The 24,574-nt window shown below is 43.4% G+C and overlaps 1 protein-coding gene across 1 annotated transcript in view; it reads right to left on the bottom strand.

Annotated features, from left to right (window-relative positions):
• Positions 1-24,574, bottom strand: part of Cap2 (cyclase associated actin cytoskeleton regulatory protein 2) — a 140,241-nt gene that overhangs the window by 82,965 nt on the left and 32,702 nt on the right. The gene's annotated exons all lie outside the window — the stretch shown is intronic.

Raw genomic sequence — 24,574 nt, 5'->3', positions numbered from 1 at the left:
CTCATAAACAGATTTAAAAAAAAATGACTTAGCCACGAGATGGTGTATTATTATGTCGCTTTTAAAACAAAGTGCTGTCACAGGCGGTGACACAGGCAAGGCTTCAAAACATTATGCTGAGTGACTGGAGCCAGTCACAAAAGAGTGTGCCTGTGTGATCTCATTTGCAAGAAATGTCCAGAATAGGCAGCTCTATAGAGACAGTAGGATAATGGGAAGCAGGGGCTCAGGGGAGGAGGAATGGGGAAACTGCTGACAGACCACGGACGACTTCTTTTGTGCTTGGTGAAAATGTTCTGCCGTTAAGACTGGGCTGATGACTCAGTGGGTCAAGTGTGCCGCGCAGGCAGGAGGGCCAGGGTTAAGCTCACAGAACACATATGAAGAGGTCAGGCACGGGGTGCTCACTTGAAATCCCAGACATGGGGAGGCAGAGACGGGCAGATCTCTGAGGCTCACCACCCAGCCTAGCCTATTTGGTGAGCTCTAGGCCGGTGAGGTCTTGTCTCAAAAAGGGAGATGAATGGCTGCTGGGAAACTATACCTGAAGTTGACCTCTGGCCTCCATAGGTACCCTCATCCATAAAAATATCCGGCCAATTGCATCTCCCTGTCTTCCTCTTTCTCCCCCTCCGCCGCACCCCCCCCTCTCTCTCTCTCTCTCTCTCACACACACACACACACACACACACACACACACGTGCAAGGATGGGGGTTGTTCCCCAATTAGACAGAGTTGATGGACTTCACATCTCCCTGTCTATATTAAAAACCTCAGAATCCTACTCTCTCTATCAGTGTGAACAATAGGATATATGACTTGTATCTCAAGTTAAAAGGCTTGACTCATGGCTGGGCATGGGAATATACACTTTAAATCCCAGTACTTAGAAGCAAAGATAGGTGGATCTCTATGGGTTTGAGGCCAACCTGATCTACATAGAAAGTAAGCTTCAGGTCACCCAGGGCTACACAGTGAGATGCTGCCTTTAAAAAAAAAATTCAGCCATCAAAGTTTTCAAAACGTGTCTCACTGGGACCTGATCATCTGAATCCACCCCCACCGTCACTCCCAACACAAAGGACTTGTATAGGTGGGAATGTCCTGGAATACATAGTCATTTTTTCTCATCTTTTAGTCATAATTAAACAGTTCTAATTAAGTATTGTAAGAAAAATAATTTTAAATAGCTATCATCTACAATTAACCTTAGCAAGCTACTTAGTGTATTATGTCTATATTTTAAGAAAAGTCGTATCACTGTTTTAGTAAATGAAAGCAACTAGCGTGTGGTGTTATATGTGTATGCTGTGTGTGTGTGTGTGTGGGGGTGCGTGTGTACATATGTGCATGTGTGTGTGAAGGCTTGAGATGAATGTTGCCTGTCTTCCTCTATTGCTCTTTATTTTTTGAGTAACTGAACCTGAGACTCATCAATTGAGACAGGCTGGCTGACCAATAATCTTCAAGGATTCGTCTCTCAGTTTCTAACCTGCACCCCTCCTCCAACAGGGCTAAGGATGCAGGCATAGCGAAGTGCAGCTTTTCAACTAGGTGCTGGGGATGGAAACTCAGGCCCTCAGTTTGCATGGTAGGCACATTATTGCCTGAACCATTGCCCCTGCCTAGGATCATCTTTTTCTTCTTTTATTTTAAGTCAAGATGTTTCAACGATTGAAGTTTTAGCAAAAATACCAGATAATCTTTACCACCTGGGCTGTCTTCACAGCCCTGCTCCCATTTTTTCTGAGAGCATTGCTTTGGAACCGAGCCCAGCTGGGTGATTTTCTTCCCCGAAGGAAACTTGCTTATTCTGGTTGGAAGAGTAACTTCTTCATCCTTGGGGTTTAAGAGCCTAGCTGAGACATGTTTGCATTTTGAACCTCCTATATTATATTTTTTTGCGTATAATTGCCTCCTTTTCCTTTTCCAGAAGTTTCGTTATAGCACATTTCAAGTCTTTTCTTCCATTTGTGAGAGTCTGCATCCAAGGACTCTGACGGCAGTCCTCAGGGGATAATACTGGAGTGTCTTTGTGTCTTCTGGAGTCTCTCTTTTATTTCCTGGTCTGTGATTTGAGCTCACTGGGATCATATGAACAGTGTCCCCTCCCTGCCCCCCCCATTGACAATAGATACAGTTTTATCAAGTCTTATATACTTATTGTTTCTTTGTTAGTTTTTTTTTTTTTTTTTTTTGAGACAGGGTTTCTCTGTGTGGCCCCGACTGTCCTGGAACTCACTCTGTAGCCCAGGCTAGCCTCAAACTCATAGAGCCACCTGCCACTGTCTCCCCAGTTCTGGGATTAAAGGCATGTCTTACCATGTCTGACATTTATTTAAATTACTGTTTTTAACATGCATATCATTTCTTCACTCTCTGCCTTTTATTTCCTCCACATGGCTTCATCACCTAGTTTTAAAAAGCTCTCAAAAATTGATTTGCTATCCCTGTCGATGTCTTAGAGTGTGTTATACGTTGATCAAGTCACCATGGGACCTTGTTTCTGTGCCCTAGTTAATTTTCTTCAAGGGCGCTAAAGTTTGGATCAGGACTGCCTGGCCTATTGCATGTGTGAAGGGCTGGCTCCCTAGTTTGAAGGGTGCTGCAGAAATGGTGGGGCCCAATGGGAGGCTTTTAGGTTATTGGCTCCTTGAAGAGGATTCTGGTACCTCAACTTCTTATAGCTCTGATCTATCAGAAACTCTGCTTACCTTGTTAGATATTTCATTACAGTAAGGGAGAGGAACACAAAACATGAGCCTGTGCCCTTCTACTTTGCCTGCTGTGCCACCATGCTGGTTCTTTTGATCTTGCTCATTATTTTGTGTGCACACCGATACTTAAAACCTTCTCCTAAAACATGGGTCTCTTGCAGCCATATTGGAGATCAGTGTGTTTTCCTCTCCAAGCAGCGGTTTGGAAGCAAAATCTTTATGATCTACCTCTTTTTCTAGGGCCCGGTGTGCTATGGTTTAGAAGTAAATATCTCTCATAGGAGCATGTGTTTGAACATATAGGGCTGGTGGGGCTATTTAGTGAGGTGGGGATTAGCTAGCAAAAGTGGGTCTTTGTAAAATGGGCCCTGAGGTTGACAGTCTACTGCACCTTGGCTTCCTCGTAGGCCTGCTATCACTGCTGGGAGCTGTTCCTGTTTTCACAACCTCCCCACCATGACGGGCTATATCCCCCAAATGCCTGGCTGAAACAAGTCCTTCTTCCTTAAGCCGCGTCTTGTCAGGCATTTGGTCACAGTCAAGAGAAGAATAAAGGGCGCATGATGAGAAGGAGCCCTCGTAGGAGATGCTCAGTGGAGTCAGTGTCTAGTTATGAGAGGTTCAGGGTGTTCCTCATCCTGGGGATTTGGTCCACAGCCTAGACGGAGACTCACTCCATCTACCTGGGACATATGCCATTCGAATGGCCTAGTGCCCTCGGTTTCAGGTAATTTCTCCAGGGCAGAGCCCAGACACAGAGCTTATCCATCTGCAGAGAGAGACAGCCTATGGCTTCTCTTCTCCTGTTTCATATCCTTCTGATTATTTCATTTCCTCTCAGGCAAGACTCTATGGGTTGGGAGGAATTCACCTGTCAGTTACCAACACTGTTTTAGATTATGGACTTTTTGCTTTGATTATTAGAGAGGACTTTTTATTAACCGGGTCTCAGACTGCAGCAACATGGTTTGGAACTCACTGTAGCGCAGGCTAGCCTGAAACCTGCAGCATTCCTCTCCCAAGGGTTGGGATGACAGGCACGCAGCCCCACGCCTGACCTTGGATTTTGTTTTTTGTTTTTTTTTTTTTAGAGTAATTTTATATTTGCAGTGAGACTGAATTCAAAGAATTCCCACATGCTACCCACCCCTACATACACAGAGTCTCTCCCACTTGAGAGCTCCCTCTCTTTTGCAAGATTCCCCTCCCCCATTCCTTTTGGTTTCTTTGCTCATTTGCCTGAAGGAAACCTCCCTGAAAAGAGTGGTTCAGCCTCACGAGGTTTTGAGTTATACTAATGCTAATATTCTTTTTGTTTGCTAATTTCTTTTCTAAGCTGCGCCTGTTAGCTTCCTGCCTGTGCATGGCAGCTTCTATATCTGCTGAACTGAATTTGACTTCCTGGTAGCAAAGGCGGGAATCAATTTCATACATTTTCGAGATATATTGCTAGAATAGCAATGGGAAGATTAATGCTAGAATAGCAATGGGAAGATTAAGTTAATTTCACGCCAGTGACAACATTGAACTCTTTTTTAAGCTAGGAGGGTAAATATATTAACCAAACTGGCAACGGCAAATCTCTGTTATCCTAGCCATTATTTTGATGTCTTGCAATTTTCACAAACCATCAGGGGTTTTTTTTTTGTTTGTTTGTTTGTTTTGTTTTGTTTTATGTTTTTTGTTTTAAAATTTTACCATAATTCTCATCTAAGGATTTTCTTCCACCAAGAAAAATGTTTGCATTCAAATCAAAATTGATTGATAGGCCACTTCTTTCAAAAATCACAGATTCAACCCTTCATTAACATAACAGACCGAGGCTTGTAAATGTTTTCTGGAAGTCGTTTTGAAGTTCACCGCTGTCCCTTCTCTTTGTCTTGTCACCTCATGGCTGAGGCGAAGTTGTTTAAAAATCTCATGTATCTCAGCAAAGAGCAGAGTATTGAAATTTCACCAGCCTGGAAGCCATTACGACTCACAAATTTGAAACTTTGAGCTGAGATGCTCTTCCACCAAAACATGATTTCAGAGCTTCAAAAAGACTCCTGCTGCTGTCTAATGACCACATTTCTCAAAAGGACTACCAAATGCAACTTTCCAGGGCTCGGCTACAAATAAAATACCTGCGCTTCTCTCGGCAACGGTAACGCAGAGGTACCATCCCCATCCGTGACAAGCAGTAGACTGACTTCCGGTTGCCATGGTAACAGTGATTCAGGATGGCCCAACTTCGACAGTTGAACCGGCAGCTCAGAGGTGGCATTAACAATATATGTATGTATGTATATATATTTGTAGCCATCCCACAATGAACACTGTCATTAGCCTTTTCTACTTTCCCCAGTAACGACTTCGAGCCTGCTGCTAACGAAGTAGTTTGCTGGCAGGTCTGAATAAGGACGAAGGGCAATTTCAATTAATTAGTCCCTTCCTGCAAATGGCCTTTTGCTCCACAATAAGGGTTGAGGTGGGGTGGAGATCTGTTTCAGATCTTTCTTTTGACTCATGTAGAAAATGTTTTAGTGGTGATTTGAGGTCCTTCTCCCAGTTCTCTGGAACTCTGGGCACAGTTAGCAAACTCAAAGGCACACTCACTTAGAATTCCATCGGTTTTACATGTATTCACACATTTGAGATGTTCTGACCCATTTGCTTCTTCCTTCTGGAAAGTTCTGTTAGTTCCCCTCACCAGACAGCAGGCGATTTAGGGGTAGTTTTTCTGAACCTGCTGAGTCTGGTAACTGGAAAGGGGACCATTTGGCTCACACAGGCTGTTGGACACACTGTGAAAGAAAAAGTCAAACGTAGGGACTTTGGGGAATGACAAACGACCAAAGGTTTAAGGGTTTTTGCTGACTTTGCCTATTATGTTTGTGTGGGGCTTTGGGAGCCCTTGAGGGACCTTTGAAGGAGACAGGTTCCGTGATCTTTGGGCACAGAAACACGTATCTCTCTGTCTGAGAGTACATGTGAGCAGAGAGGATATGGGTCATTCTGCTAAAGCCAAAGCTTGATACTTTATTTGAAGTCTATCACCGAGAACACTCTGGCAGCTGGGGCTCTCAAGACAGCTAGTGGATCCTGTTCTGTGGTTGCAGGAGAAGCAAAGGAGCATGAGTCCCTGGGATCGGGTCAAAGCAAGTTTGGGGGCAGGCAAGCAGACAGCAGCTAAACATGCCTTATTTTCATCTAATCCTCTCGGGAGAGGGCTGGCGCCCTGGGGAAGCCCAGCTGATCTCTGTGTGCTCATCGGGTCTTTGTAGAGTTTCTCTGGAAAAGCTCCAGGCTGCAGAGTCCCATGCTCGTAGCCAAATAAACAGACACAATTTGGGGAAAGGGCAGGGGCAAGACTTGGAAGACAAAAGAGTATCTATCCAGGATGCAGTGCTGACGGCATTTCTAGAACCTTCTTTTCCAGGACCCAAAGGAAAAAGACCCTCTTACTTCTATGATCAAGGACAAGGTGCAGGGTATCTGTCCCCTCAGGGATGTGACCAGGTCCTGGGCAGGCCACCAAGAGTGCAATCCCCACTGGCTTCTCTAAGTCAATGTTTTACATGCATAATTAGAAAACCTGCATTTCAGGGCTATCCATTCTTCAGTCCCCTCTGGTCTTCCCTGAGGAAATCCCTTGAGTTTGAGCCAGTAAAGAGGTAAAGAGGGGACATGACAGATGGACGGGAGGCAAGGACAGATTTCACCTGTTTCATGATTTTGTTTGAAGAAAACCTTGAAGTCGTGAACATGAACTTTAGCATACAAAGCCCTGTGACGGAAGACATCTGGGTTGACATGTTACCAACCCCAGGAAAGGCTTAAGCCAGTGTTTCCGTGTCTCCAGTGGGCATGAGAATCAGTCAGGGGGTTGGCTAAATCTCACCTGAGTGCACAGGTTCACTCAGAGTTCCTGAATCAGTTCTACAAGTGGTCCCAGATACCTGCTCTTCCTGTGCCACACAGGAAAACCACCGGCTTAAATGGTGTCCAGACTCCTTTTTTCTTCCATGCCTATTTCATTTTCATCAGTAGTTGAATTGGCAAGGTAACTCAGAGGGCACCCACTTTGGAACCATGTGCTTAGTCTATCCAAGGGGAGATATGCCACTCAACCCTTGAGGAAGGATAAAGGTGTTTGCCCAGAGTCAACAGACAATAAGCAAGAAAGTGGAGACAAGAATTCCTTCATTCATCCCTCCCTTTCTTTTAAAAAACAGGTTCTCACTATATAGCCCTGGATGCCCTGGACTCACTATGTAGACCAGGCTGTCCTTAAATTCACAGAGAGAGAGATCTGCCCCTCTCTGCCTGCTGAATACAAGGATTACTATTACCATGCCTAGCTAAGAATTTCTTTTTTCTTTTAAAATGATTTTATTGATGTGTTTATATGTGAGTAGCTGTGTGTGTGTGTGGTGTATACGTGTGTTGTGTGTACACAAGTGTAATAAATCACATGGGTGTACAGACACTGTGTGCATGCACATCCGGGAGGTGGAGACTCAGGTGTCATCCTTCAATCCATCTTTCCCTCACTCCCTTGGGAGAGGATCTCCCACTGAACCTAAAATTCATTTTGTGCTTAGGCTGACTTGCCAGAATGCGTCTGCAATTGTCTCTGTCAATGCAGGGGTTATAGCCAAACACAGCCATGCCTGGCTCTTTACATGGGCCTTGCAGATTTGAACACAGGTTCTCATGATTGCATGGCAAACACTCTTACCCACTGAGTCACCTCCCCAGTCCTGGTACAAGAATTTCTAATTTCTGATTCCTTCTTAGTTCCCAAGGGAGGGGCCCGAAGTACAGAAAACCAGCAAGTTTGGCAAACATGAATGGGATTAGTGTAGGTCCAGGGGCTGGGTAAAATCGTGTCTGGCTAACAACGGCTCTGAAAATTACCAGAAAGACTGACTTTCCAGAACTTCAGTGATGGAAGAGGACACGCGGACACAGGCTAAGCCAGAGTTGGGAAATCTCACCTCTCAGAAGTGTTTGTAAGAGTATGAGTAATTGGCACTCTGGGCTGAGATCGAGACAGCCTCATAATGGGAGAGCACCGTAGGGGAGCGAAAGGAAAGACAAGGAAAGCCTGGGGGAAACCGTGGGAACAGTGCTGAGATCTCAAGACAAGGGCCAAGGAGGGAACACCGCATGTTATCTCCGCATGATGCTCTCCTCACATAAAGGAGCATCCTCACACCGCCCCTCTCAGAACCACGTCAAAGGTTCTTGTTTCTTGAAAGGGGTTTGGATAGAGTCCAGAATGCTGCCTGGCCTCCAGAGTCTTGCACAGTCACACCCTCATTAACACTAGGGCCATGACTCCTGTCCCGGTCAGTCCCAGTCTCCCAAGAGCCCAAGAACCTTTTTTCTTTTCTTTTTTTTTTAAAGGAGTTTGGGATGAGAAACATGCTCACATGTTCTAAGCCTGCCTTTCACACCCTTTTCATCTCTTTGAGAAAGAAACCAAGATCCAGGGAGACTAGTGAAGCTCCTAACAGGGTTAGCAAGTGTCAGATCTACGGACAGGGCTACTGTCCTCTCTTTAGCGGGCACTGGCTTTCGTTGTCACAGTGTTTCCTCAATGACGAAAGCCCCCAAAGAGTCAAGAATTCAGTTTTTCTTTTCTGTCTTCTTCAGTGAGCCATGAGGACTTGCATGCAGCAAATGGCTGACCGTTACTTACTTTCTGCTTGCTATGAACCCCACTCCCTGTGGTTTAGACTAGTTCATAAGAAATTAAGTCCCGAAGCCAGCTTCATGGTGAAGGCTCAAAAAATCAATAGATGGAGATGATGCCCATCCTTAAAATCAGGGCAGAAATGAACCCCAGATAACTTTGGCACCCAGGTAATACCAACAGTATCAGTAAGTTGAGAAGTTTGAATAGAGATGTTCTTCAAGATTCCCAAAGTGCCTCACAGCCCTCAAGACGGTGTCTTGCCTGTTTCTCTCAACCCCCCACCCACCCACGTGTCTCCTCCAGAGTCCCACCACCCTCTCTAAATCTCCAACCCTACCCCATTTACCACCAGACACATTACAGATACCAGATACTTAAGAACTGGTGGGCAGATGGACACAGGAATGGGTTGGCATGGGTGGGATGTGAATTGAGGGCAAATTATTTACTGCTCAGCCAATGGAGTTGATTTATAAGAAACTGATGGAAAACTAGCAGGCCTTTCTATCCTTCTAACTACCACAATTGAGAGTTTAGGTATCTGCCTTCTTCTACTACTTTATTTGGGGTTGGGAGCAGGGTCTCCTGTAGCTCAGGATGGCCTCAAACTTTTCACCAGGGGATGATCTTGAACATCCGAGCTTCCCGTTTTCACTTCCTAGTTGCTGGGATTATAGATCTGCTGGGAACTCAAACCTGGAACTTCAAGCATGTCATGTCAGAATCTACCAACTTGAGCCACATTTCCCTCTATCTTCAGAAACAAGGCAAAGCTTATTTAATTTCTGTTTCCAGACAACACTATTGGATATCTATCCTGGTTTCATCTTTTTGGCGACAGAACATCTCCTGGCGATACGTAGAGGGGGCCTTGTGAGCATGCTCCCGTGTGATGAACGTGAAAATGCAGTTATGGGGGGAGGGCATGCCTGAGATGTGGGAGGCCCATCTACCCACCATGATAAGCACGGTCTTTACTGGCATTTTTAAAAATAGCCAAGGTCTCTATGATGTGTTTATCTTTGGTACATAAGGTTTTGATTCTCGCTGCTCATTGTTGTCAGGCTTATCTGGGGATGGTTAGCGGTGCTTACAAGGAGTGAGCGGAGGCTAAGGCAACACCTCAAATGACCCCTCTACAGTATCATAGCAAAAAATAAACTTCGAAGTACAGAACGTTTCTTTGTTGCGCCTTTTGGTTCTCATGGATTTCTGCGTCATAAGTCATTTCTGTTGTCCCACTGCCAGTAGGAAAGGGCGCAAAGAAGCCAGAACTACCATCCTCAAAGAAACTTACACATACGCTGGTGCTGAAAGTTGTGCCTGGGGCAGGTCAGAAGCTAAGGTTTAGGACACCAGATTGGTTTTAAATGGCTGGAACTGCCATAGGGGAAGAGTGTGCCTGGCCCGATCGCTTTCATCATATCTTTACACAACCCAGGGCCTGGGACGCCTGGGACCTGCAGGACTTGGCACGTGTTACTTGTATCTACACAGTCAGTAAAGATTATAGTGTGGCTCCATCTTTTTAAATGATTTATTTGTATTGTTTGTAATTTTGTGTATATGTGTGTGTGTGTGTGTGTGTGTGTGTGTGTCTGTGTGCATGAGTGCAGGTGCCTGTGTAGGACGGAAGAAGGCATGGGCTCTCCAGCAGTTCAAGTTACAGGCACTGTGAGGCTCCTCACATGGGTGCAGGGAACCAAGCTCATTGCAAGAGCAATGCTGGCTCCTATCCCCTGATCTATCACTTCAGCCCTGTGTGATTCTATCTTAGGAGAAGAAAATGTGATTATGCAATGAATGTTTTGCTTGTTTGGTTTTGAGAGAAGGGCTCACCATGCAATCCTGGTTGGACAAGGACTCACTATGTAGACCAGGTTGGCCTCACACTCACGAGATGTGTCTGCTTGCCCACCAGATGTTGGGATTAAAAGCATGCATCATGATGCTCGGAATAGTGAACGGTTTTTAAGATTTTGAAAAACATCCTTATGAATGATACTAATAACTCATGGATAGTCATGGAAGCTATCTTTAGGTGCTAGTATTAAAAGTGGTTTTTTTTCTTCCTGTATCAGTTGTCACGTTTTTCCATATCAGATTATTTAAAAAGTTATTAGGAAAAGATATAACTAAATAAAATAGAGACTTATTATTTAATTTTACAATCTTTACAATCAGAATTTTTTTGTGGTCAGGTGTGGTGGCATACATCTTTCATCTTAGCACTTAGGAGGCAGACACAGGAGGAACTCAGTTTGAGGCCAGCTTGGTTTACAATAATGAGTTCCAGGACAGTCAGGACTACATATAAAGACTCTGCCTCAAAACACAAACAAACAAAAATGAAATAAAAGTTCTTTGAGGGGTTAGAAAGATCAGTTAAGAGCACTGACTGTTCTTCCAGAGGACCAAGGTTCAATTCCCAGCACCCACATGACGGTTCACAACTGTCTGTACCTCCAGTTGCAGGGAATCTTATGCTCATGTAAGAAAAGCATGTATACATATAAAAGTAATAAAACATATATGTATTTCTTTGAGCACCTCTGTGTATCTATCAACCAAGTCAAGTATAAATCAGGAGACACTAAAGAACTAGCTTGCTTTCATCTTAGGCTTAAAAGCCATTTTATAGTAAAGACAAACTAGGTTTATTCCTGTTTTTGATTAAACTTTTGTTTCTCAAGGATTGGCCTATGTTCCACCTGTAATCTTAGCTACAAGCAGTTCTATACTGCCTCTTTCAGGAAAGGCATTTGTTTTTAAAAAAGCTAATAACTATGTCACAATCCTACCTTTGTTTCAAAAGGGTTGTTATGGTTATCTTGTTATGACTACCTGTCGTTATGATCAATTTGCAATCATGTCTTTGTTTGAGGAGATAATTATGACCAACGTGTTATGCTTATGTTATGGTCCTGTAACCCTGTCTATTTTGCCTATCAAATCCCTCATTTGGAAACCCCCTACTGTTGTATGATATTTCTTTTGTGTTCTGACAAATAAAACTTGCCTAGAGATCAGAGGGCAGAGTGAGCCACTAGTGAACCACAGAGACCAGGCAGTGGTGGCGCATACCTTTAATCCCAGCACTTGGGAGGAAGCAGGAAGATCAGGAATTCAAGGCCACCCTGGGCTACAGGAGACTGAACCAGTCTAAAAGAGAAACAGAGTCAGGTGGTGATGGCTCACACCTTTGATTCCAGCACTTGGGATCTCATGCCTTTGATTCCAGTATTTGGGAGGCACACGCCTTTAATCCCAGCACTAGGGAGGTAGAGACAGTAATAAAAGGTGAATCTCCTCAATTCAGTCTGAAGATTCATAGAGACAGGATCCCAGCCATTTGCTCTGAAGTTTCCAGTGGCTGGGTGTTCCTCTTTTCTGATCTGTCAGCGTTCGGCCTTGATATCTGGGTTTCTATTGTTAAGACTAAATAGATTCACACTTCACCCTACTCCTGAGCTACAAAAGCCTTGTTTTCTTCATATCCAGTGCTTACCTCTCAAACCCAGGCTTAGGGGGAGGCAGCCCATGTACATGAATAAAAAAGTGTCCTTTAATTAACTGTTTCCTTTAATTAATTTGGCCAAGATTATTTGGATTGGTGGTCCTTCTCCTCCCATCTTCGGGATTAACAAAACAAGATGTGAAGTCAGAGAAAAATTCATGCGTGTGAGTAATAAGCAATGAAGTACTTGCTGGAAGCATATAACAAGCATCCAGTCTAGACAGGAAAGGGTTGTTGGGATCATCAAAGATAGGTGAGAGGTAAGCTCTTCTATTTAGTCAGTTTGACAAAGCTCAGGACAAGAACGGAGAGGACAATGCATTTGTGATGGTTCAGCTTCATTGTAACCTGACTAGATTTGAAGTCATCTAGGGGACACACTGGGGATGCCTGCAAAGGTGTTTCCAGAGGGTTTTTACTGAGGAGGAAAGGGCTACCTAGCATATGGGTGTCACCACTCCCTAGGCTGGGTAGGAAGGAGAAAGCATGGAGATGGAGCGCAATGATAGAGTTCTTGTCTAGAATGTACAAATGTACAAGGCTCTGGGTTCAATCACCACAAAAGGGACATAAAAACAGAAAACAAATAAACAAAAATAAAACAACTAAGAGAAAGTAACCTAAGCATCAGCATTCACTTTCTCTGCTTTTAGGCTGGGCATACAAGGCGACCACCATGAATGGGCTGTGTCTCCTCCAACTGCGAGCCAAAATAAACCTCTCTTCCATAAGTTGCTTTTGTCAGGTTTTGTCATAGCAGTCAATCAGTAACTAACATAATATTCTTTTTTTTTTTTTTGAGACAGGGTTTCTCTGTAGCTTTGGTGCCTGTCCTAGAACTAGTTCTTGTAGACGAGGCTGGCCTCGAACTCAGAGATCTACCTGCCTCTGCCTCCCAAGTGCTGGGATTAAAGGCGTGTGTCACCACCGCTTGGCATAACACAATATTCTTTCTGGGTAAATATTTCCTTCTGCCCATAAACTACTCCCTCTGGGAAGTGCTGTGGTAGTCAGTCATTCCCAACCATCATCTCTCTAATTATTCTCTAACTCTTCAGAACAATGGGGGTTCCAAAAGATTTCCATCTTAGCTACAGCTGCCTTTCTGAAATATCCTGCGTGTGTATGATAAAATGGAGCTAAAATTTATATCCTGACTGGGGTTGGGGGGTGGAGTTGAAGCGCTAATGTCACACTCCATTTACTTAAAAAAATATGTTGGCTATGAGCCATTAAATCATAAAGATGAGTTAATTTAAAGACCCGGCTCGTTCAAATACAACTGAGTCATGGTCATTTGCAGGCTTTGCCTATGTCAAAGCATATATCAAAAAGGCAATTACTTTCTATTAGGTAATTGTTATAAATTAATATTTTTACTGCCTTTACAGTTTGCTGAGTTTCTTTCCCTCCAGTTCTGGTCCCAGTGGCAGAGGAAGGAAGCATAACTACTGAAAGGGGCTGAACAGTTGTCTGCCTAGAAAGGAAAGCTGAGTAGGTTGACCAAGTGTGTCGGTGTTAGACTGCTGGGGATACTTTATTGAGGAAAAAAAAGATCATTCAGGCACTGATAATAAATGAGGGTTATTCTTCATTAATGGGACTGTTGCCTTGGCAACTTCTAGCTCACAGAAGTATTTATAACAACCCAGTGAACAGTTTTGACACTAAGGAATGGCTCTCATGTGTCTTTTTCTGTACCTATGCCTGGAATCTTCTTGGACATATCCCTGCTGCATTCCTGGTCTCAGTTAGGGTGACCTCAATATTCTGACAAGTACACCCCAAACGTGTCATATCCAACTCCAGAAGGGAAATCTAAACACATTTCTTGGTACATGGAAGAGATAGATCAAAGGAAGGTAGCACGGATAAATGACTGCTTTGGAATAAGCATGGTTTACATGAGCTGTTCTTCATTTTCCTGAATATTCCGCAGGATTTGCAACATTATTTTAAGCATCCAACATCTTGAATATTAATGTGTATTCATATCAGGCATTGTTTTCCTAAAACCTTTATTTTTCCAATGCCTAATTATCACCAAACAGCCTAGTGAACTCTGAGTCACGTGAGAGCATGGGTGAGTACAACAGCCTGGGGGAGACAGGGGAATGAGGCAACTGCAGTAGGGTGTACTTGACACTGGCATGTCATTTCCAACGACAGGAATCGTCTGAGAATACAAGTGTACAATTAGAAAATAATGTTTTTGAAAGGATACCCACTGTAATACGGTCAAATGTCATGAGAGCACAGAATCACAGTGAGGCTAGCAAGGAGCTAAGGTACATAGTTTAAGAGGGTCCCTGTTTCTTAGGCCATATTGTAGGCTTGGTTCATGTGTCTCAACCTAGTTGGGGCCTTGCATTCTATACACACATTAATGTGCCTATACACCATTGTGACTGTTCCGATCAATTGAGCATAATCGTGCAACAAAATATTGTAGTCAAAACAATATAGACAGAATTCCATGTACTGACATGGAAAGAGGCTTTGAACATATGGCCTATGTTAAATAAGTGATTATGAAGCTGCAGTAGAAACCAGGAAAGAAAGAGTTAAAATTAGTGTTTCTCAGGGTCTGGGAATAGCACAGGAAAGAAGACACCATTGTGTGTTTCAATCCATTTGCTCTTCTGACAGGCAGGAATATGAGTTTGTGTTCTAAACAGAATCATGCTACCAAACTAACTTCATTTTCAAACTCAGTCATTATGTAGTTTGGCCCCTCTCCAAATTCTCTCACTTGTTTCCCTAACACTTAAAGAATCAAAATGCCTTATCAACATGTTTAAACCAATTCTTTTGACTTAGGAAGCTAGCAATATCTTCATGGTTGATGAGTCTTGGGTCCATACAAGTAAAAGACATCTGACTGCTTTCAGGAAAGTTGGGGACAATTAAACACTCATTCTAAAATGCACTATATAGTTCTAAATATTATCAATTTCACTTTGTGTTATTTAAATCATATTCTCTCTCTGTCTCTGCCTGTGTGTGTGTGTATGCATGCACATATGTCTGTGCAGGTACACATGCATGTGTGTACATATGTGGAAGCCAGAGATCATCCCCAGGTGTCATTTCTCAGGCACTGTCCAGTTTGCATTTTGAGACAAGGTGTGACCCAGCACTCTGATTAAGCTAGGCTAGCTGGCCAGCAAGCCCCAGGGATCTGCCTGTCTCCACTTTCCTGGTTCTAGGATTACAAGTGCCTATGATTATACTTGGTTTTTTACATGTGTGGTGGGGATCGATCTCATACATGCAAGGTGAACATTTTTAACAACTGAGTCATCCCTCTTGCCCTCCTTAAACCATATCCTTACCCAACATTCCATGCGTGTCCCTAAGTAGAAGATACGTTGTGAAGGATCAAGCCTGTGACTGCTTAAAGAGAAGGGAAGGGCCTTTATTTTCAGCGTATTATTAGGAGAGAATGGAATGATGTAGATGGGAAACCATGAATTCACACAGGCCTGAGTTGCATGGTTGTTAAGGTTTTGCAGCAGAAGAACACTGAGGTGGATCTGGATGAAGGAATGCCGCAAAGATCACACCATACAACAGACCTCATGTAAGAGATTTATTGATGAGAAATGGGGCCAGTGGGGTTTGAGAGGGGATAGGGTGTGTGTGTGTGTGTGTGTGTGTGTGTGTGTGTGTGAGATGGTGGAGACTTTTTGTTTGTTTTTTTGAGACAGGGTTTCTCTGTAGTTTTGGAGCCTGTCCTGGAACTTGCTCTTCTAGAGCAGGCTGGCCTCGAACTCACAGAGATCCGCCTGCCTCTGCCTCCCTAGTGCTGGGATTAAAGGCATGTACCACCACTGCCTGGCTGATGGTGGAGACTTTATAAGGTGTATGGGACTTGTGGTGGCAGTGGAGATGTGTCACATTTGGTGGTGGTGATGTGGATGCTGGCGCTGAGTCGCTGAAGGTGGACTGGGCTCCTAACAATGGTCACTGCAAGTGACTCAACCTCCTTAGCCTCATGGCTTTATCTCAAAAGCCACCTACCTTAGAAGATCCTTCCTTCCAAGGATCAAGTTGAATAATGTTTGTTAATAACAATGCAGTGCCCAACAAGGGTTAAAATCCTTGGCAGTCACCCATCTCACTAACACTGTAAAGCAAATGCAAGATAGGTAGGTAGATAAAGTTGATCTAGGGGATGAAGTTGATCTCTAGTGGCTAGAAAACTTAGCTGGGCAGCCAATACTGTTCACTCTCCAACCAGATCCACCCATATCAACCCTCAGATCTTACCATAAACACTTGGCTGTGAAAAGTCCCTGTGGGACTGGAGAGATGGCTCAGTGGTTACGAGCACTGACTGTACCCACATGGCAAACCACAGCTGTCTGTAAGTCCAGTTCTAGGGGATCTGCCACCCTCATATAGACATATATGTAGGGAAAATATCAATGCATGTGAAATAAAAATAAAAATTTAAAAAGTTGAATAAGACAAAAAAGACTATTTTTTTCAAAAAAGAAGATAAAAAGAAAAAAAAAGCAGGAAAGCAAGGAATAAGTGAAGAAAGAAAGAAAGAAAAAAGAAAGAAAAGGAAAGGAAAGTCCCTTAAAGGCAGGCTGCCCAGTTGCACAGACACGCAGGCACAGGGCAGTCATATGTGCTGGGCGAGGGACCCTTTCTCTGCTGTTTCCCTTTCCTTTGTACTGCTGTTGGTGTTCTTAGTAAATTCCCTTTCAAGGGGTACACTGCTCCCAAAATCTATCTTTAGAACTCACTAGTCCTTTCTTCCTTTTCCAACAGTAGTCCTGAATGCTTGTTATAAAATGTACAAAGACATGAACTTTTAGAAAGCAAAAGATTTGGGTAATCCTACCTCCAAGAGATGCCCACTGTCAGCAGTCCAGCGACTGTCCTTCTAGACTCTATTTTTAATGAGGCAAATCTTTCTTCCTACATGGATCTTCTCCTACCCACGCTTCTTTTAATCCCACTCTGCTATCTACAGAAAATCTCTTTCCTTGTCTTTTTTGTCCCACTCCTGAGTTCCAAGATCAGCCTCACAACAGTTGCCAGGCATCAAAGGCAGTAACTCTACACTCAAACAGGGAAGGGACAGGCACCTAAAGCTGAAAAGCGCCCAGGCTTCCATTCAGCTGAAAGCATGCGGCCGACTTGCCACAGAAACCCCCACTTCTTCTCCTTTCTCTAATTAAATGCACAATCCCCTGGGTGTCAGCATTCATAATAAATGACCATTTTTCATTCAGTGCTACTGTCGTTTAACCAAAAGCATGGTGGGAAGGATTCCTTCCTAGCATTTTGTCAAACATAAGTGCTGTCTGGAAAAATATGTTCTGCCTTTTCATCGCTGGTCACAGACATGTTTGTAAAAATTAAAATATTGGAAAAATACAATGTATCTAAATCAGACAGATAAAGTCTCAGTCCCCCCCCCCCAAATTACTAAATTTAGAACACTTCAAACTACCCTGGTGGGTTGCTGTAAAACTCCCCAGCATCTTCCAGCTTCCACATCACTTAGCAAACAGGCTTGGGGTAGCAACGCCTGCACAGTGCATACAGGGCAGCCCTGTCCGTGGCTTGGCACACCATCTGTGGCTTCCACTAGGGCTTGGGGCAAATGACACCCAAGCTGAATTTTGGCGGGAGGGAAGCATCTGGCTGAAAAGCACAGGACATCTGCATTTGGATATGCTGAGACAATCTGCGGGGTTTCTGGCTCCCTCCCAGATGCTTAGCCTTATAGAAATGCATGCAGCCATGTTCTCAGGAAACCAGGGAGATTTGAGTATTGGAAATACACAGGGAAATCCCAGCTAAAAGTTTAATTTCTTAACCTATGCTTCCAGACTCCAGAGTTCACTCTTGCCTGATAGCTATCCTTCTGAACACCAATTGTGTGTGTGTGTGTGTGTGTGTGTGTGTGTGTTAAACCTCTACAGAGATTTAAAAAAATCAACTCTCTCTTTTTAAAAATAGTTCATTGCTTAAAAATCTGGCTTTGGTCATTTAGTTTTGATTGTCAGTCTAGACTTACCTTAATTCAAATCACCAGCTACAGCAAATCCACCCATTCATTGATTCAATTACATATCAATAATTTGATTCATTCACCTAAATATTCAGTTTTAGCAAACTCTGCAGAAAACTTCCTTCCTTCCTTCCTCCTTCTCTCCTTCCTTCCCTCCCTCCCTCCCTCCCTTCTTTTAGTTTTTCAAGACGGGGTTTTTCTGTAGCTTTGGAGCCTGTCCTGGAACTCGCTCTAGTAGATCAGGCTGGCCTCAAACTCAGAGATCAGCCTGCCTCCAGAATGCTGGGATTAAAGGCATGCGTCACCACCAACCAGTCTTGCTTCTTGAATCTTGCAGTAAGCCCTGTGTTCCTCAAGCAGACCTGAAAAGTCACATCTAACTAAAGCAGCTAAAAGTCAAACATTAGTCAAGAAGCATGGCTCAGGCCTGTGCTCCCTTGGGAGGCTGAGTCAGGAGATCTGTCATGAGTTTGAGGCCAGCCCCTGTTACAGAGTAAGGCCCTTCCTCAAAGAGTTTTATGAAAGAGAATACATTTATACAGCAACCTCGCATGGGCGAGAAATGATTAGTTTATTGAATCACGAAGGTATTTACTGGATGTTTTAAAAGATTTGACTTATCCACTCTTGGGAATATACCCAAGAGATGCCCAATCATACTACAAAAGCATTTGCTCAACTATGTTCATAGCAGCATTATTTGTAATAGCAAGAACTTGGAAACAACCTAGATGCCCCTCAATGGAAGAATGGATAAAGAAAGTGTGGAACATATACACATTAGAGTTCTACTCAGAGGTAAAAAACAATGACATCTTGAATTTTGCATGCAAATAGATGGAAATAGAAAACACTATCCTGAGTGAGATAACCCAGACCCAAAAAGATGAATATGGTATGTACTCATTCATTTGTGGACTCTGGCCATAAACCAAGGTCATTAAGCCCATAGTTCACAAGCCCAGAGAAGCCAAATAACAAGGTGAACCCAAAGAAAACCATATATAGATAAAAAAGATTTGACTTATAACATGTTGAAAATATTTATACATATACTTACGAATGTACATGTGAACTGTCATGTTTTAAAAAGATCCAATTATTGTTAACCTACTATCGAAATACAACTAGGAAGGGAAAACTACAGTCAAGATCAGAGAGCAAAGTCTGCTGTTGCTGTGTGTGCAGTAACGAATCTGCAGACACGTTCTCTTAGCACAGAGTGATTCACCCACACAGCTGAAAGACAGTGGCTTTCCTTGTGTGTGCTGAATACGGTGTTCTGAAGAAATTTTTAGAGAATGATGTGTGAGTTTCACGGGGACATAGCAAGATTATCTAAATGAAATTAGAATACAAAGACGTCATCTCTTTAGGACAAAGCATGAACACCAAAGTCCTCCAAGCAAGTGAGAGTATCATTCTAAAATCCAGATTAAAAACAAGAACCAGGTATGGCTCAGCTGGCAGACTGCTTGCCTAGAGAACACAATGCCTCGGGTTCAATGCCTAGCATTCAGTAAAACAGGCGTGGGAGCATATACCTGCACACCCAGCACTCAGCAGCTAGTGGCAGGGGGCAAAGAAGGTCAAGGTTAAAAAATAAAACAGTTCAAGGCAATCCTTAGTTATTAGTTGAGTCTGAGGCCAACCCAGGATATGTGAGACCTGGTTTCAAAAACAAGAGCAAAACCTAAAAAGAAATAAACAACAATAATACCCAAAACAAAGTGAATGAAAAAGGCAAACAGCAAATGCTCCAGTCGCTGGCACTATTGTAGAGTGGAAAGAGACGAGAGAGGATGACAAGAAGGACATCTATGGGACATAGGACAGCTATGGGACATAGGACAGTTATGGGAGGGACACTTACTTTGTGTTCCTGGTAGTGGGACTTAACTGCTTAAAGAAAATAATCCAATGAGAGGGCATTTTTTTTTTCTGAGACAGGATTTCCTCTGTGTAGCTTTGGAGGCTGTCCTGGAACTCACTCTGTAGACCAGGTTGGCCTCAAACTCACAGAGATCCTCCTGTCTCTGCCTCCAGAGTGCTGGGATTAAAAGGCATGCAGCACCATCACCCAGCAGGAGCGGATAATTTTGAGGAGAAAACTCTAGGAAAAAAATGGCTGGTTACCTACAAAGCTTTCTTTTTATGTTAAAAATCCACTGTGTACACTCATTGCATACACAGGGTATTTTCATGTAATGTATACTGTATGTTGAGCATATTCTCCCCAGATCTCCTTTCCTCGTCTCCTCCTGCTCAGCCTCCCCCATTAGTTCCCTTTATTTCTCTAGGCAGTTCAGCTTCCACACATACGCACACATGGTTTTCAATCATTTCTTGAAACTGCCTTGATTTATCTAATACGACTATTTACAGCTGCTTTCATTTTCTTTCAAATAACTTTCATCTTCTTTATGGCGGCAGTAAATCCTCATTTACGTCTCCTGCATTCTCTTGCCATTCCTCTGCCGTTGGACACCTAGGTTGCTTCCATAACTCAACCATTGCAAACACTGCTGCAATAAACTTCTGACCTGGGCTGAACTGTCCATACATACCGTTCTTTTACAGAGTGAAGCTATTTATCCAAGATTCATTTCTCTACTTTCTTTCTAAGTTCACTCGAAGAGGAGTCATGTGGCACATGCACACGTGCATGGATACATGCCTGGGCATGCTCTGACTTCATCCCTATGTATGTTGGCTGCTTATTTTGCTTAAGCCAGTGAGCCCAAAGAGGAATGGAGAGCTAGGACCAGAACACCCCCATAGGATCCTTGATGGTACAGACTTCAGAACCCGATCTGCACTCCTCACCCCAACTCCTGCCCCACTGTGAAAAAAGTATGTGGCTGGTTTGGGATTTCCTCCACTAGTGCGACATTCTGGTCACTCGATCTCTAGCTTTGTAGAGAACAGGACTGTTCCCAGATTCAGCAATGCTGGTGAGGATTTGGCTTTGCCTGGTTTACTCAACCAAAGAATTCAATTGCCTTGAAACAAATCTATTACCAAAAGCAGACCTGCCTGTGGGGACTGATTTCATGGGGAGGTTCTTCCTTTCCCAACATAACCCATTAGTTATGAATAGGGTGAAGGAAACAGGGCTTGCTACATTATCTGAACATTATTATGACTTTTTAATTAACATGTAATTATACATGAGAAACCATGTAACTGCCATTTAAAGTTAATTTGAACATATTTCCCTCAAAAGTGACACAATTTGCTAGGAGGTGGTGGCTTATGCCTTTAATCCCAGTATTCAGGAGGTAGAAGCAGTTTGTGGCCAACCTGGTGTACAAAAAGAGTTCCTGGTCAGCCAGAGCTACACAGAAACACCTTGTCTTGAAAAAATAAACAAACAACCAGAAAAACTAACAACAACCAACCAACCAATCAATAAAAGTAACAGAGTTCAAATCTGTAGGCCACACCTTAACTAAATGATAGAAAATATCATTTTTATTTGAACAAGAGATTTAATGCAAGAATAAATTATATGTATAAACTGCCTTGAACATAAAGAGATTTTAAAATGACTTTACTATTTAATAATATAGTAATGATAAAGCTTTGACATCTACACTCTTCCCAGCCCCTCTCCAAGGTCTTGCTATATAGCCCAGTCCAGCTTTGAATTCTTGATCTTCCTGCCTCAGCCTCCCAAGCTCTGATTCCCACTTGGCTGAAATCGCCATGCTGGGTATGATGTGTAAGCCCAGGCTGCATATGTTATGAAACAAGGTAGCTCTCCTATGACTCATAAAGCTTCCTATATCCTTTGGTCAAGCATTTTGAAAGTAGTACCGATAAAATTAGTCCTTTGAAATATAAGACAGGCAAAGAACTAGGGGCTATATTGCTATCAATCATCACGTTAAACATTTAAAGAAAAAAGTCATTGCTCGTCTCCATTCACGGATGTCCAAGCCAACCTTGACACAACTTAATATTGTTGCTTTAAGGAGAAGGAACAAATCTGGACATTAACAGTGATTATACTGGGGCTTGGTAAGGTGGTTCAATGAGTTAAGGTGTCTGCTGCCAAGTCTGATGACCTGGACTCGATCCCTGGACCTCACATGGTGGAAGGGAAAAACCTACTCCATAAGCTGTCGTCTGACCGCCTTATGCTTGCAATGGCATGCAGTCACGCCACAGGAATCAGTAACTGTCAAAAAGTGATTATCCTGGGCTTTGAAGTAGAGTGCTTGTCTAACATGGATGAGATCACAGTAGGCATGGACAAATGCATGTACACAATCTTGACACATACACACACTTTTTGGATAAGCCATAAACAAACAGCAATAATCGCTGGTGAGGAAGTGAAGAAGGGTTTTTTATATTGCAGGAAAGAAGCTGGTGGGAGTGCAAGCCAGTCTCTTCTAGCAACTGCAGAAATCATATGGAGGTCGCTCAGGAACTAAACAGAGCTCTGGACGACTCCGCTATCCCCCTCCTGGGTGTGTGATGTGAGTGTCTAAAGCAACACACCACAGGAGGTGGGAGAAAGGGAGTGTATAGGGTGAACAAGGTCAAAGTACACTTTATACTTGAGTAAAATCTCTTACGAAATGTAGTATTATGTACAATGAACAGAGTCATTAAAAGATAAACCACTATCAAGTTATATTAATGGATTTATTTTTCATTTATTCAGTGTGTGTGTCAGTTTGCATGTGCCACTTTGCCCACGTGGAGCTCAGTGGACCTGTGAAAGACAGTTCTTTCTTTCCACCATGGGGGTCCCAGGTATTGAACTCGGGTCATTAGGCTTGTTGGCAAATGCTTGTGCCCACTGATCCATCTCATTGGCTCACTCATGAGCTTTTTTTCCTGACTGAACAAAAAATACGTTATTTATTCAAAAAGTTAAATTAATCCCAGTTACTAAAAACAAAAGAAGAAAAGTACTCAAGGGATATTTTAGCAAAACCCCCTCCCCCACACTCTATAAACAATGCTCATTCAGTTAATTGTCACCAAAGTGTGGGGGGGAGGAAAGTGTGAGAGGCTAGTTGAAAAGGAAGGAGTCAGCAGGTGTGGAAAAAAGACAAGAGAAGATACGGGGATGAATGTGGCTAAAAGATACCATATGTACACGGATAAATTGTCAATATGTAACCTACTGCGTATACCAGAAAGGTAAAACAGCAAGGCTTTTCTCAACCTCAGCCTTTACAGGACCAATTTGTTATTCTAGCAGGATATTTAGTGGCAGCTAATTTCTGACAGACAGACAAGGCAATTCTAGTGGTTGGTGGTGCCTGCTGGTCCTTCACCGATACTTTAGTTCTTAGCCTGGTTTCTTATTGGTCATCCCCCGAACTCTGGGTGTCCTCTCAAACTGGAATGCTCAACAAGAGATGGGTGGAATTTGCCTAAAAACTTTCTTAAGTGGAAGGTTTGCAAACTGTATTTGTTACTTTTATCCCCATTGTGCTGAAAATTTTGACAGGAACAACTTCAGGAAGGAAGGACTGGTTGGTTTCATCTCACAGTTTGAGGAGATGCAGTCCATCAGGGCAGAGGACTATAGCGGCGGGGGTGTGAGGCGGCTGGTCACTTTGTGTCTACACACAATGGAGGGAGATTAAGGCTGGTGCTCGGTTAACCTTTTAAAAATTCATCTAGAACTTCAGCCTCTGGGATGGTGCTCTTACATTCAGGGTGGGGCTTCCTTCCCTAGAAAGCTTTGCTGAAAACTCCCTCAGAGATATGCCAAATATGTGTCTATGGTGATTTAAAGCCAGTCAGTGCGGCAATGCAACCTAAGGGTAGCGACCTGACAGGAGGTGGGCTGAGTCAGTCTACACCTGGAGGCCAAGTATGCCCTCAAATGCAGAATTAAAGAGTTTCTGTGTTCTTGGAAAGAAATGACAATAGGATGGTGTGAAGAGTGCTCCTGAATTCTGTACCTCTGGAGCCAGCAGCATGGTAATGACTGGACTGTGTGACAGAGAGGAAGTGAAGACCACGGAGGGCTTTATTTCCCACAGTCACTGTTCTGAGGTGATGCACAGAAGCCATGAGGTAGGAGGGCTTCTGCCTCTTCCATGCCCTGTGCCCGTTGCCTTCTGCTGCTTCCCAGCCCTGTGCCTGCCCTGCATTCTGCCTCTTCCCAGCCCTGTGCCCGCCCTGTGTTCTGCCACCTTGTTTTCTTCTCATGAGGAGAAAGGTCGTGGGAGCCACAGCTGCCCAAAAAGTCAGAGCAGGCATCAGCTAAAGTGCCAGAGGGGACTCTGGGATCAGATTCCCAGCTGTGCTGCAAATCTCGGCTGTCCTTTAATCCGCCCCCACATTAATCATTTTCTCTAGGGTATAGATTTTTTTCTATGGAAAATGGACAGACAGGTGGGAGGAGGGAAGGAAGGGAGAGAGAGGGAGAAAAAGAAGGAGAGAGGCAGGAGGAAAAAGGAGAAGAGGGAGGAAGAGAAGAAAATTAGAGAACTGAGAAAGGAAGGATGGAAAAGAGGGGAGGAAAAGGAGAAAACAGAGAAAAGGAATGGAGGAAGAGAAGAGAGAGAGGAAGAAAGAAAAAGAGAAATAGAACGAGGGAGGGATAAAAAGAAGGCATAATCTGAATGACACCCAAATGTTTTCT

Source organism: Myodes glareolus, chromosome 14, assembly GCF_982192425.1.
Source record: "Myodes glareolus chromosome 14, mMyoGla1.1, whole genome shotgun sequence".
Classification (NCBI taxonomy): domain Eukaryota; kingdom Metazoa; phylum Chordata; class Mammalia; order Rodentia; family Cricetidae; genus Myodes; species Myodes glareolus.
Note: the sequence above shows the minus strand (reverse complement) of the source record. Positions and strands in the feature narration are given on the sequence as shown.